This window comes from Sturnira hondurensis, unplaced genomic scaffold, assembly GCF_014824575.4.
Source record: "Sturnira hondurensis isolate 20B ecotype Veracruz unplaced genomic scaffold, ASM1482457v3 Scaffold0013699, whole genome shotgun sequence".
NCBI lineage: Eukaryota > Metazoa > Chordata > Mammalia > Chiroptera > Phyllostomidae > Sturnira > Sturnira hondurensis.
Genome location: NW_028086330.1, coordinates 804,512 through 817,776, shown reverse-complemented (window position 1 = coordinate 817,776; position 13,265 = coordinate 804,512).

Here is a 13,265-nt window from a genome sequence, read left to right as displayed (position 1 = left end):
AGTAATGAGAACATATGTATGTGAATACTACATAATGTCTTATTTATTTGACATGTATTGGGTTGGCTATAATATTTTCTTTATTGCTATGTATTGGGTTGACCAAAACATTTTTTTCCATACAATGGCTCTAGTAGCTCTTAGTAGTCTTTAATTTCATTCAATACAATTTTGTTAGATTGTATTGTGACAGCTATCATATCAAGCATGCATCTTAAAAATGCCCCTGAAAATTGGTAGGTTTTTGTGCAGCCTTTTTAATATCAAAGATGAAACAAGATACAGAATATTTTCAGTGTATTATACCTTACAATTTCAAAAAAGATAAAAACTGATATATATATATCTATATATATATCTATCTATATCTATATCTATATCTATCTATCTATCTATCTATATCTATATCTATATCTATATCTATATCTATATCTATATCTATATCTATATCTATATATATATATATATGTTGAGCATATGGATAAGGTACCATGACTGATTGAATCTGTCAAAAATGGTTTGTGAATTTCCTTGATACTATGGACATTTTGGCCCAATAATTCTTTGCCCTTGAGCTATCTTATGCATTGGAAGATGTTTAATATCACCCCTGGCCTCTTCCCACTAGAAGCCAATGGCAGGAGATAACTGATATACTCAAAATGTCCAAATCAATAAAGTTATTGGTGAAAATAAAAAATGTATCTTTCATTTTATTAAAAAAAATAGACTTTTTGACCAACCCAATCATTTCAACACACCCAAATACATACAACAAGTTTAATACTTCTTTTTTATTAGGAGAGAACACAAATCATTTGAGGTATTCCAAGTGCCCTTCTGAAATGCCTCAGTTATTCCTAATATGAAATTCTGTAATTTAAATTTTCATAAGTTTGTCAAGATGTATCAAAAAGTTTGGACATTTGATTAAATGGAATCTTTAGAGTAAGCAGAGGCAGTCTGGCTTCCTCACCCAGGTATCTGGGTAACTTAGGGTAGCAGTGTTCCCATAGTCTTGGAGGGGCCTGCTAACTAGTGTTCTCATGGCTTTGAGACTGGGTCCAATAAACTGTTCTTGTAATGTTGTGGACCACTCTGCCTGGTTTCAGGAACTACCCTCCATAGCTAAGGATGAGTGAGCGACCTCTGGAATGCAAGCCACAGGAGACAAAAACTTGTCTCTGGTAGTGAATGCTGCCTCAGTTTCCTCCCTGCCCCCAAAGCATGGTCAGAAGTCCATGACGGGTAAGTCTCCTCACAGAGGAGGGGCAACCTAAGCCAGTCTCCATCACTTGAGAGGCCATCATGGAAGGACTCAGGGGGCTGCAACAAAGGGTGAGCAGTTGACCCTTGCCCCCCGCCCCCGGCTATGTGACATAGCTCAAGTCCCCATGTCCTCTGGGAGAAGCACTTCCGGGCTCTAATCCACTTAAGCCTGAAAACCTGATGGGGAGGGGTGCAGCTAGAGGGGATCCTGGGGGGGGTGAGGATCTAGCATCACAAAGAATCCCTAAAAAAAGCTGTGAAACCTGTTCTGTGAAGAGTGTTTTCATTCATATGTTAAGGGTCCAAGCAGGAAACCCTAAAGTTTCTGCAAAACCCCCTTCCTGACAGACACTGACTCAGACTAAGCTCTCAGATATTTTTGAAATGTTATCTACTATTTGATCCTTGCTGCCCTGTATTCCTGTGTATTACAACCCAATAAAAGCCCTTGGAGGAAGAGGCTCAAGGCCTTTCTCCTCTGGGAAACTGGCCACCTCCAGGCCTTTTTCCCTTGGAGAAACTGGCCACCTCTCCTCCCCAAGAAGATCATGTCTTGGTAGTGTTTACCTTCATCTGTGGCAGACAGGGGGCCTTGGGGGAAAAGTTGCTCCCACACCATAACATGAAGTGAGCTCACATGTGCACAGTTATGTTTTGTTATGTAATATTCTGGCATTTTTCTGGTTTTGTTACCCTCTAGTACTTAAACAGGTAGGGACTCTGCTAGGAGTGATAGAGAGAGACACACAAGGGGACAGGTATCATGATGGGTGCCATGCTGGGGAGAAAGGGCCACAATGTTTGAGATACAGGGAGACATGAAGCTTGCAGCATGTATAGCTCACCAACCTATGAGTAAAGGCACATCAGACACCCCAATAGCTCTGTGAATACTCTTCCATCTGCAGGAACACCATGCACGTGTCAGGCCTTGAATGGTACCAACACAGATTCATAAGTCATTATTGAAAGGTTTTCTTAGGCTCTGCTGAGAAAGAAATGCCAATCAGCCATAAAGTAGGCAATAAAGAGCTTTATTGGGGTTTGCACACCCGGGTGAGATTCTCCCAGTCTGCAGGATGAGGCCAGGAGAAGTCACACCCAAGCAGGGAATGTAGTGGGGTTTTATTTTCATTGGCTCCCCGTGGGAGCTGGGGATTGGTGCCCTCTGAACAAAGAAGGAGTACAGCATTGGTGGTCTCTTCCTGGGACTCAGGTTACTGTGAGGATGTCCATCTTGACAAAGTCCAGCCGGAGCTTCCTCCTATCCCTGCCCACCCTAACAACTATGAAGCAATACTTCATCATCCATTAAACCAAAGTGGCAATAGAAAATTTCGAACACAAATACAAAATTAACCAAGTTAATAATACTTAGTTCTCACTATTGAAGAGATTCAGTTTTTTAAGTAATTAAAAATCTAGTTTACAGGCAGATTACAACACAAAATTATTTTGATGAAGCATTGAATCTTTGTTGTCTAGGCAGAAAACTTTTTCACAAAATCAGTAGCAGGACAATAGTACAAACTTTGTCCTTTTTAGCAGAGTGAGAAAACCAAACTATAATTTTACATCAGGTTACTTTTTATATTTAAATTCATTTACGTAAATAATTTTATTTAAATCTTAGTAAGCTTGGACATACATAAAACTTTATCAAAATTCTTACATGGTAATGACTTTGATACCCAATCCATGTTTGTCATTTAACTTATTTAACATAACTTTAAAAATTCAAATTGCCCAAGAAACTCATAAAACCGTTTTAAACATAAAATAAAGTTTTTATTCTATTTATTTATTTACTGGCTCCTAAAAATTAAGTTTAGATTACCTATAAAAAGTTTATTATACCAAGTTCTTTTCTAATAATTTTGCAACAGAGATAACATGATCTTATATGACTAATAAACACAGGTAGAATAAAAGTATTATTTAATGTTGATGATTCTAAAGATATGCCTATTAAACCAAATCAAACTCAAAACCAGCTTTTATGTCAAACATTCACCTTGGTCATATGATTCTGAAAAGCATTTGGGTTATTTTTTGTTATACTTTTGAGAATTATCATATAAGCTCTTGTTTAAGCCAATTTAATATAAAAATTAATAATACCACTTAGTGGTAGAAATATGCTATGAACATACATAGACATACATAAATATACAGATAAACACAATAAGAAATCTTATAGTTTTCATTTTGAAATGCTGGCTTTTTTGCTCTAGAAACAATGCAAACCTCAGATGTATTTTGTTCAGATGTCCAAAGTTATGCATACTGTAAAAGTGTCTTTTAAGCTATTTTAAAATTAATTTATGATCATTCAAAGAATTCATGCCATTGTTTTCAAGAGGCCTGAGATTCTCTCCTTCAATGGTGTCCATTAAGGTGAATTTGTTGACAAACACAGATGTCAAAAGTGAGTATACACTATGAGGTTGGAAAGCCCAGAGAATACAAAGAATTACTTTAGACCACATTTACAGTGGCAGATTTTCTTAGAGTAATATAGATGGAGCCTGAGCACAAGATGGTTGTGGCCATGTTGTTACCGAACAAAGGGTCCAAGGGGGGGCAATACTTGGCCCACCGAGGGGTGCCAAAAACTGCTACAGAAAACAGGGGCCCCTCCCAAGGACGATACACTAATATCTATAGGGCTCTCCTGTCCGCCGCCAATTGGAAAGACGTCTCTCAATGCCAGAGATTTGTGAAAAGGAAACAAAATGTTTATTTAATGCTATTCAGGCCTAATGCCTTCCTTAAAATATTAAAGTCTTTAAGGGTATACACCTACACACACACACACACACACACACACACACACACAGCGCTCCCTTCTCCCACTGTCCCAACTCCGGGTACTGTAAATCAGGAAAAGAGCACACGTCCGTTTTTCAGGTCGCTGGCACTGTGAGCTGTGTCGCCTGCCTGTCCAGGCAGGATCTCCAATTAATCCAAAGTCATGTGGCACCTTTCACTGGCAAGAGTTCTTTGTACCAAGTTCCAGTCAAAGTCTCTCCTGGTTTCCAGGCCACTCAGCCAAAGGGAGCACGCCAAAGCCGCGTGGGCCTCTTCTACCAAAGCCGCACTCCACCCATAAGCGCGCCTTTCTTCCTCACCTGGCCGCAGGGATCTCCATTCTGGCAAAGCTGCGTGGTCTTCCCTTTCACCTGGCCAAGAGGGGGTCTGCACTCTGCTCACACCGCTTGGCTCTCCTTCCTAATGGCTACAGGGATCTGCATCTTTCCAAAACAGCGTGGCTCTCCCCCTCACCTGGCCAAGAGGGGGTCTTCACTCTGCTAAAGCCACATGCTTCTCTCGCAGGCACTCTCTCCAAGAAGCAGCTCCGGTTCCAGCCTGGGTAGCTACTCACTTCTCCCTGGCCCAAAACTTGGCCACAGCTATTTAACATATCTAAGAAACCAGTTAAAGGTTATAGATATGTTAAATAACCATTCCAGAGGTTAGCTGCAAAACTGTTGCTGTGCAACACAGCTCTCAATGGCCCTGCTCCATTCGTCCCTTCCCCCAACTGACCCCTTGGGGGGTGGGGGTGAGGACATCTTAATATTTCCTCCAATATTCCTGTACACTCTGAGTTCTGGACACCATTCCAAATCTTTTCTGGCCCCCCCCCCCCCCCTTGGCTGCACCCTGTATCAATGTTTCTGGAGACAAAGAAGATGGGGGGGGGGTAGGGCGGAAAGAAGAAGCTTTAGATATCACTTTATACCTACTTCCAAACAAAGTACACACAAACATCATTTTACTTACTACCCAACCAATATGAAAAAAGAACCCTAATGCGGACACCAGCCTGCAGTGTCTGTGTAATTATGGATGAAATGAGATATTCACAAGGATTACCAAGTCCTGTGGAGAAAAAGGGACAGCATTGCTTTTTTTCTCTAGGAGAGCAAAAAGCTGCAGCCCTTGCTGTAACCTAACTTTATTGGGTTTCTCTGCACATTACACAAATGGTCCTCATTTATTATGCAGATTGCTTTAGGTGGTTACCCTTTTCAGTAAAGAAAGGAACCAATGCCTCTAATCACATCACAAAAGAGGGATATTTGCAAATGAAAAGGCAAAAGTGGTTGAACTGGTTACACTAGTACTTGGAAGGTTTAGAATGGATTTTAGGAAGTTATTTGCAGTAAATGTTTGCCACTGGGGGTTGGGCCCATGCCCAGGTAGACACACAAATGACACACAAGACAATAAGATGAGTGCCCTTCTATCCAAACATCAGATACACTAAGCAAGTTACACATTTCAAATTCAAAGGGCCAAACAAATTTTTCACAAATTAGGTACAAGTCTTCTAACTATTCTTCTCTTAAACAGTATACCCCAAACAAATACAAAATCAATTAACTTATCCCCAGAGAAAAGCCCAAATGGAGGGGAAAGGAGTTCTTGCCTGTACTTGCCTAGGCAACTTACTCTACTTCCAAATCGAGCCCTTCAACTTGCAGTGAGACACCACAACAATATGGGTACAGTTCAATAATCCTGACTTCTCAGACTGGACCCTCAAATGCAGATGGTTTTGCCTCAGGGATACAAAGTACTGAGAGGGTAAAAGGAATCAAATAATCCTAATCCTGTAGGAGGGTGCAGCCAAGGGCCCCCCTAAAATAGTTTGTAATGGGGTCCAGAACTCAGGGTGTTCAAGAAATATTAAAATATGGGATGTCCTTGTTATCGAACAGAGGTCCAAGGTGTGGCACAATATTTGGCCCACCCAGGGATGCCAAAAACTGTTACAAAACAGCAGGGGCCCCTCCCAAGGATGGTACACTAATACCTACTGGACTTGTCTGTCCACCGCCAGAAGAAAGACATCTCTCAATGCCAGAGATTTTTGAAAAGGAAAGGAAAGGTTTATTTAAAGCTATACACAGACTTAAAGTAGTGACACAATGTCCCTCTTAAAATCCCAAAGTCTTTTAAGATAACCACAGAAGCCCACAGAGCTTCCTTCTCCCCTGCCCTAATTTGGGGTACTGTAACTCAGGACTAGAAGCACAGGTCCGTGTTTCAGGTTACTGGCACCATCAGCTATGTTGCCGTCCAAACGGGATCTCTAATTACTCCAAAGCCATGTGGCACCTTCTCATGGTCTACTGGCAAAGAGCTCTTTCACCCTTCTTCCAGGCAAAGTTTCTCCTGCTTCCCAGGCCACGCCACCAAAGGAAGCACTCCCAAAGTTGTGTGGGCTCCTTCTACCAGAGCTGCAGGAGCCTGCACTCTGGCCAAAATTGCATGGCTTTCTCTCTGCACTGCCACAGCCATGTAGTTTCCTTCTTCGCCTGGCTAAGTGGGGGTCCTCACTTCGCTGAAACTGCGTGGCTCTCTCACATGGCTGCGGGAGTCTCCACTCTGGCCGAAAGCATGTGTTTCTCTCTCCTCACATGGCTAAGAGGAGGTCCTCACTCTGCCAAAACTGAGTGGCTCTCCACCAATGGCTGCCATGTCTAGGTTTTAAATCCCCACACCAGTCCTCCTTTGCAGCCCCATTTCCAACTCCTCCCATTATTGGCTACACCTGCCAGGACTCCCATACCCTCCCAGCTTTACTGAGCTGCCATAGTGAGTCTGGGCAGGCATTGCTCCATGATGTGGAGTCAATCATCTCCAAGCTCTCACATAGGTGTTGGAACCAGGGGGTGTTGCCTCCCAATCACATCCTGGGTGGAATTCACTCCCTTCTCCCTGGCTCAAAGCATAGCCACAGCTATTTAACATATCTATGAAACCAGTTAAAAGTTATAGATATGTTAAATGATTATACTAGAGGTTAGCTGCAAAAATGTTGCTATGCAAAACAACTCTCAATGGCCCTACTCCATTTGTCCCTTCTCCCAACTGACAGCTGTGGGGGGTTAAGGGGTGAGGATATCTTATATGTCTTTCTAATAGTTCCTGGACACCTTGAGTTCTGGACCCCATTCCAAATCCCTTTTTTGGGAGCCCCCTTTTGGCTGCACCTGTTACATCCTCACCCCCACAAGTTTGAACTGGGAGAATGGGATACATGGAGCAGGGGAATGTATTTGAGTTGTTTTGCACAGCAACAGTTTTTCAGATAACCTCTAGAATGGTCATTCAACATATCTCTAACCTTTAACTGGTTTCATAGATACATTAAAATAGTTGTGGCCATGCTTCGAGCCAGGGAGAAGGGAGTGACTTCCACCCAAGCTGTAACTGGGAGGCAACTCCCAGCCCCCATTACAGTGCCTATGTGAGAGCTTGAAGATGATTGACTCCACACCATGGGGCCATGCCTGCCCAGACTAACTATGGCTACCCAGTAAAGCTGGAAGGATATGGGAGTCTTGGCAAGTGGGAGGATTTGGAAACTGGGCTGCAGAGGAAGATTGGCACAGGGATTTAAATGCAGACGCAGCAGCCATTGAAGAGAGGATCACATGCTTTTGGCCAGAATGGGGATTCCCCCAGCCCTGTGAGAGAGAATTACCATGTAGCTTTAGCAAAGAGAACCACTTGGCTTTGGCCAGAGTTGGGGACGCCCCCCTCCAGCCCCCGCAGCGATGAGAAGAATCATCATGCAGCTTTAGCAAAGAATCACCATGTGTCTTTCTATTTCTTTTCTTGAGATAAGGTACCTTGGACTGGGCAAAGGGGAAAAGAAGGACTGTGTGTGTTTATGGGTGTTTTAAGGGACTTTGGGATTTTGATGAAGACATTAAGTCATTACTCTTAAGTCTGCATAACTTGAATAAATAATTCTTTTTTTCCACCAATCTTTAACATGGAGAGCTATAATTCTCTGGTGAAGGGAAAGGCAAACCTATTACAGGGGAACCCCAGGAGAAGAGGGGGCCAACTAGGTAACCTACTTCCCTGGAATCCAATCTGGGAAAACCATGGGAGACCACATGTGCAGTAGCTTTAAAGTAATACAACTACTTGTACATGCACAGTAAAAGCCTGCCAAAACTAGCCAGAAAGGATCCACCCTATAGGAATAGAGTCCCTCCAGCTCATGAGGTCAATCTCTGCTTGGAGTTGGTATGCTCCCATGTTCTCTGCTATAAACTCTGGGTCTTTGGTTCATTTCTTTGTCCCAATCACTAAGAACCTAGTTACCTGTGCCCACCTGTGACAACCCTACTCTCAGATAAAGGTGTCCCAATTGCAGATGGCTTTGAGGAAGGCAAAGCTCAAATAGAGAGGAAGGATTCCCAGCTATGCACACCAAAACAACTTACTCAACAAACAAAACCAAAGTAGACCAAAGTTCAAAGACATTTCCTTACTCCAAGTGAGCTATAGACTGAGCGTGAAATGGCCTTGGCAGCTGTTTAGACTCATGGAAAGGAACCACATCTGGGATCAGTCTGACACAGACACTAGCTCTTGTTTGGTGTGCCAAATTGTTACCAATCCAAAATCTGTGTTCACAGTTCTTCAAAAGGCCAAAACTGAACACATGAGAGTTTGGAATAAGAAAATATGCATTGATTGAGAATTAAACAAATAAGAGGATGAAAGCCCTAGTAGTATCTCAAATTTATGTTAAGAAAGTACAAGTTCAGGCTTATTTTATATCAAGAAAAGAAGAAATGAGAGGGACTGTTTTTGTAAAACTCAAGCCAGGGGCAGAGATTCTCTAATAATTAGCATGTTTATATGCAAGACAAAGCAAAAGCATATTACCCTAATCACCATGGGAACAAAGATTAGACCTGCACAAGTTAGAATCAAAGAGAGACCAAGCATTTCACTGTCACACTTTTATATTTTAATAAGGCCTTCTCCTCTTTATTTTAGTAAAAAAGTTAAATTATTGGTTGATCTTTATTTAAGCACCTAAATACTAGGAAAATATTAGGAAAGTTAGCTAAAATTAGGAAAAACACAATTTTATTTTACAAGTGTCATTTATCCTTAAATATAAATGGCTTCAAAAAGTAAAAGCATATATTTAATGAACTTATTATTAAGTGATCAAAACACTGCTTACACGGGCTACTTGACATTTGCTACCACCTCCACCCACAAAAAATTAGCCATTTTTTTAGACCTTTTCTCCTTTTTTTTTCAATTTGCCAGAATAACATACTTCTCTTGGTCTATGAATTTTTTCATGAGAACAATATGGTTCTTAGGTTTAATTAATTATTTTTAAAGATTTTTAAAATTTTATTTTTAGACAGAGGGAAGGGAGAGAGAGATGGAGACAAACATCAGTGTGTGGTTGTCTCTTTCATGCATGCTCCCCACTGGGGACCTGACATGCAACCCAGGCATGTGCCCTGACTGGAAATAGAACAAGCAACCCTTTGGTTCCCAGGCTGGTGCTCAATCCACTAAGCCATATCAGCTAGGGTGGTTTAATTTATTTTAGTGTGAGTTGCACACACTAGAGACCCACTGAGGCACTTAATCTATGTATATAATCTAGGTCCCTATTGCTTTTCATTTCTTTCCTGTCACTGCCCACTTTTTGAGTTTTATTCTTTTTCTAATTTATCACATTTTTAGTATTGAAAAATATCAAATAAGGTATTTTTACTATTTAAAATTATTTTGGTTTAAAAATTTAAGAGTGATTTAGGATATTGATTGAAATAAGCTGTAGGACAATTATTCATTTTATTAAATTAGCTGTTATTTATTTGTGTCAATACTTTTCCTTCATACATACATATATCTGAGAGACAGTAGAATCATTCAAGTTTTAACATTACCCAGTGAGACAAGGATTTTTGTGGAGTAAGCATCACAGTTTTAGTCAAATTTTATGCTCTAAAATTTTTTAGCAAAATGAAACCAAGTTACAATGGTTTTAGATGCTGTTCCTGTTTACAGCTGAGTAGTACTGCATTGTGAATTAGTACTACAGACTTTTTATCCACTTACCTACTGATGGACATGTGGGCTGCTTCCAGATCTTGGCTATTATAAATAATGCTGCAACAAACATAGGGCTGCATATATTCTTTCTTTTTTTAAAAGATTTTATTTATTTATCTTTAGAGGGGAAGGGAAGGAGAGTAGTAGAGAAATATCAATGTATGGTTGCCTCTCATGAGTCCCCTGCTGGGAACTGGCCTGCAATCCAGGCATGTGCCCTGACTGGGAATTGAACTGCAATCCTGTGGTTTGCGGGCCTGCGTTCAATCCACTGAGCTACACCAGCCAAGGCTTGCATATATTCTTTCAAATTGGTGTTTTGGGATGCTTGCTAGGTCAAAAGGCACCTCCATTTTTATTTTCTTGAAGAAACTTCATACTGTTCTCCACCATAGCTGCACCAATCTGCATTCCCACCAACAGTGCGGGAGGATTTCTTTTCCCCATATCCTCTCCAGCACCTGTAGGTTGTTGATTTATTAAGGATAGCCATTCTGACCGGTGTAAGGTGGTTTTTCATTGTGGTTTTAGTTTTCATTTCTCTCATGGTTAGTGACCTTGAGCAACTTTTCATATATCTATTGCCTGTCTGTTAAGTTATATTGATTTTTAAGCGTGTGCTTAGTCTAAAGAAAGAATTCTCTTATGGAAGGATTCTAAGTTATATTAAATACCTTCTGCTTATTTATCACTAGCTAATATAGTCTCTTGTACTGATGTAGATTTCTTTACTGACTAGTTATGTTTGCATGGTTTTGGACAATATAAGTTAGACCTAGTCTATGTTTCCATTGCACAGTCTCCAAAGAGTCCCAGCCTCCATGTACTTAGTTAGAGGTAACACTTAGACATTGTCTTTCCCACCTCAACTTCTTTAGAACTGTTTGGGAAACAGCATACATTTTTTTTCTCCTTTTTGATGCCGTTTCCCTAGCACACACATTTTTTTAATATACCTTTTACCTGAGCCTCATTTCTCTGGTGAAATTCCTTGGTATCACCAGATATCAAAAGCTCATACAACAGATAGACAAGTATCAGTACAATTAAAAAATAATTGAAGTGAAATATTTCTTTACTTTTTGCTAAGCCTAGTTTAATGTATATTGGTAAAATAACTACATAGCCACGTGTATTATAAAACCACTCACAAGCTGAGGTAAGGTAACGCTTATTTGTGTGTTAAAATTTAGAAACTATAAAATTCATAGAAAATGTCTGATCTTTTCTGGTCATAAGTTAATGAAATCTCCAAAATATTAGTACATTATTTTATTCACTGAATATAAATCTATAATAATAAAAAGTGTTTTACATATATATACACACTAAATTCCAATTTTGTTGACTAATTTAGACATTTTTTCTCAGTCAAAAATATTTAATAGCAAAATATCCACACTATAATTACAGTTATACAAAAGTGAATAAGTCCTGATTCTCAAGATACTCTTAATCTTTGGGAATATGAGGATTCTTTCTTTCTCCAGAACACATCAATAAATAAAAAGAACAACAATAATAACCACAAGAACAATAACTGCACCAGAGGCAACAATAATGCCTTTTTAATGTTTATAAATCATTCTTATAACAAGGATATTTTGTAATATGTATGTGTATTTGCATGTGTGTATATTTGTGTGCACCAAGGAACTATACTTAAATTGTAATTCTCAAGATGTGGCTTCTAGTGTTATATCTGAAATAAACCATAGCAAATTCTGGGGGGTCTTGAACAAGTTACTTCATCTCCTTATTTCTGCTTTTATTTTTTAAATAGTATATTTTTAAAATCCTGTCTTCTATGTTTAATTTCTTGCTATACACTATGTTAATATCTGAAGGTCAATCCCTAACAGATATTTACTGCAAAAATTCAAAAAATGAGAAGACTTTTATGGACTAAGGTGAAAAACTACCCCAATAACAAAAGATGGAGAGGTTTCATCACTCTGCTTCAGTATAAAACAAAACTAATTTTGTTTTTCTCTATACCCCCAACAGAAAATAATTTAGCAATTCTAGTCATGTGTTTCTTTCAAGATATGTCGTAAAAGTCCCAGATTATTTGTAAATAAAATTTATAAACAGGTAAAAACACAGCTACTAGACATACATCAGCATGTGAGCAGGATTTATTGGACACCCCCTTTTCTATTCTAGAACTGATCAGATTATTTGAGAGCTGGAGTTTACATGACTGTCGTACAATAAAGCAGGAGTACAGTTACCTTTAGCTGTGTTCTAAATGACAACTAATTTTAAATATAGATACCTCATTATAAAAATATCTTCTCCTTATAAAAAGTAAGAACAAGTACATCTTAGAACTGGGTGTGTTCCTACAGAATACAACTTGCATAAAAATAAATAGAAATTTAAACTTTGACATGATTTAAAATAAAAGCTATTAAAGTTTAATGACTGGGTTTTAAAAGAAGTGACAACACAGTTGGCCTTTTGAAGTCATATAATTTGATTGCAGGATGTGTATTTGCAGCTAAACTGTGAACACTTTGGCATTTTGAGAAAAAAAAAGATGGCACATTGAAAATCTCAGGATCCTAAAAAGATGACCATTTAGATGCAAAGGATGACATTAGAAAGAGGAGAATACAAAATAGGTATAATATCCCTAGGTACTTTATTTTTCTTGTTGCTATATCAAATGGGATTTTTTTCCTTGATTTCTGTTTCTGGTGTTTCATTGTTCATGTACAAAAATTCCTTTGATTTCTGAGTATTGACTTTGTATCCTGCTGTTTCCCAAATTTACTTTTTAGGTCAAGTATTTTTTTTTTGGTGGAGTCTATAGGGATTTCTATTTATGCTATCATATCTTCTGCAACAATGGCAGTTTTGCTTCCTCCTTTCCAATTTGGATGCCTTTTATTCCTCTTTCTGGTCTGATCACTGTGGCTAGGACTTCCAGTACTATGTTGAATAGGAGTGGTGAGAGTGAGCAACTTTGCCTTATTCCTGATCTTAGTGGTAAGGCTCTAAGTTTTTGTCCACCGAGTATGATGTTGGCTGTAGGTCTCTCATATATGGCCTTTATTATGTTGATATCCAAGACATGCAATGTAACTTGA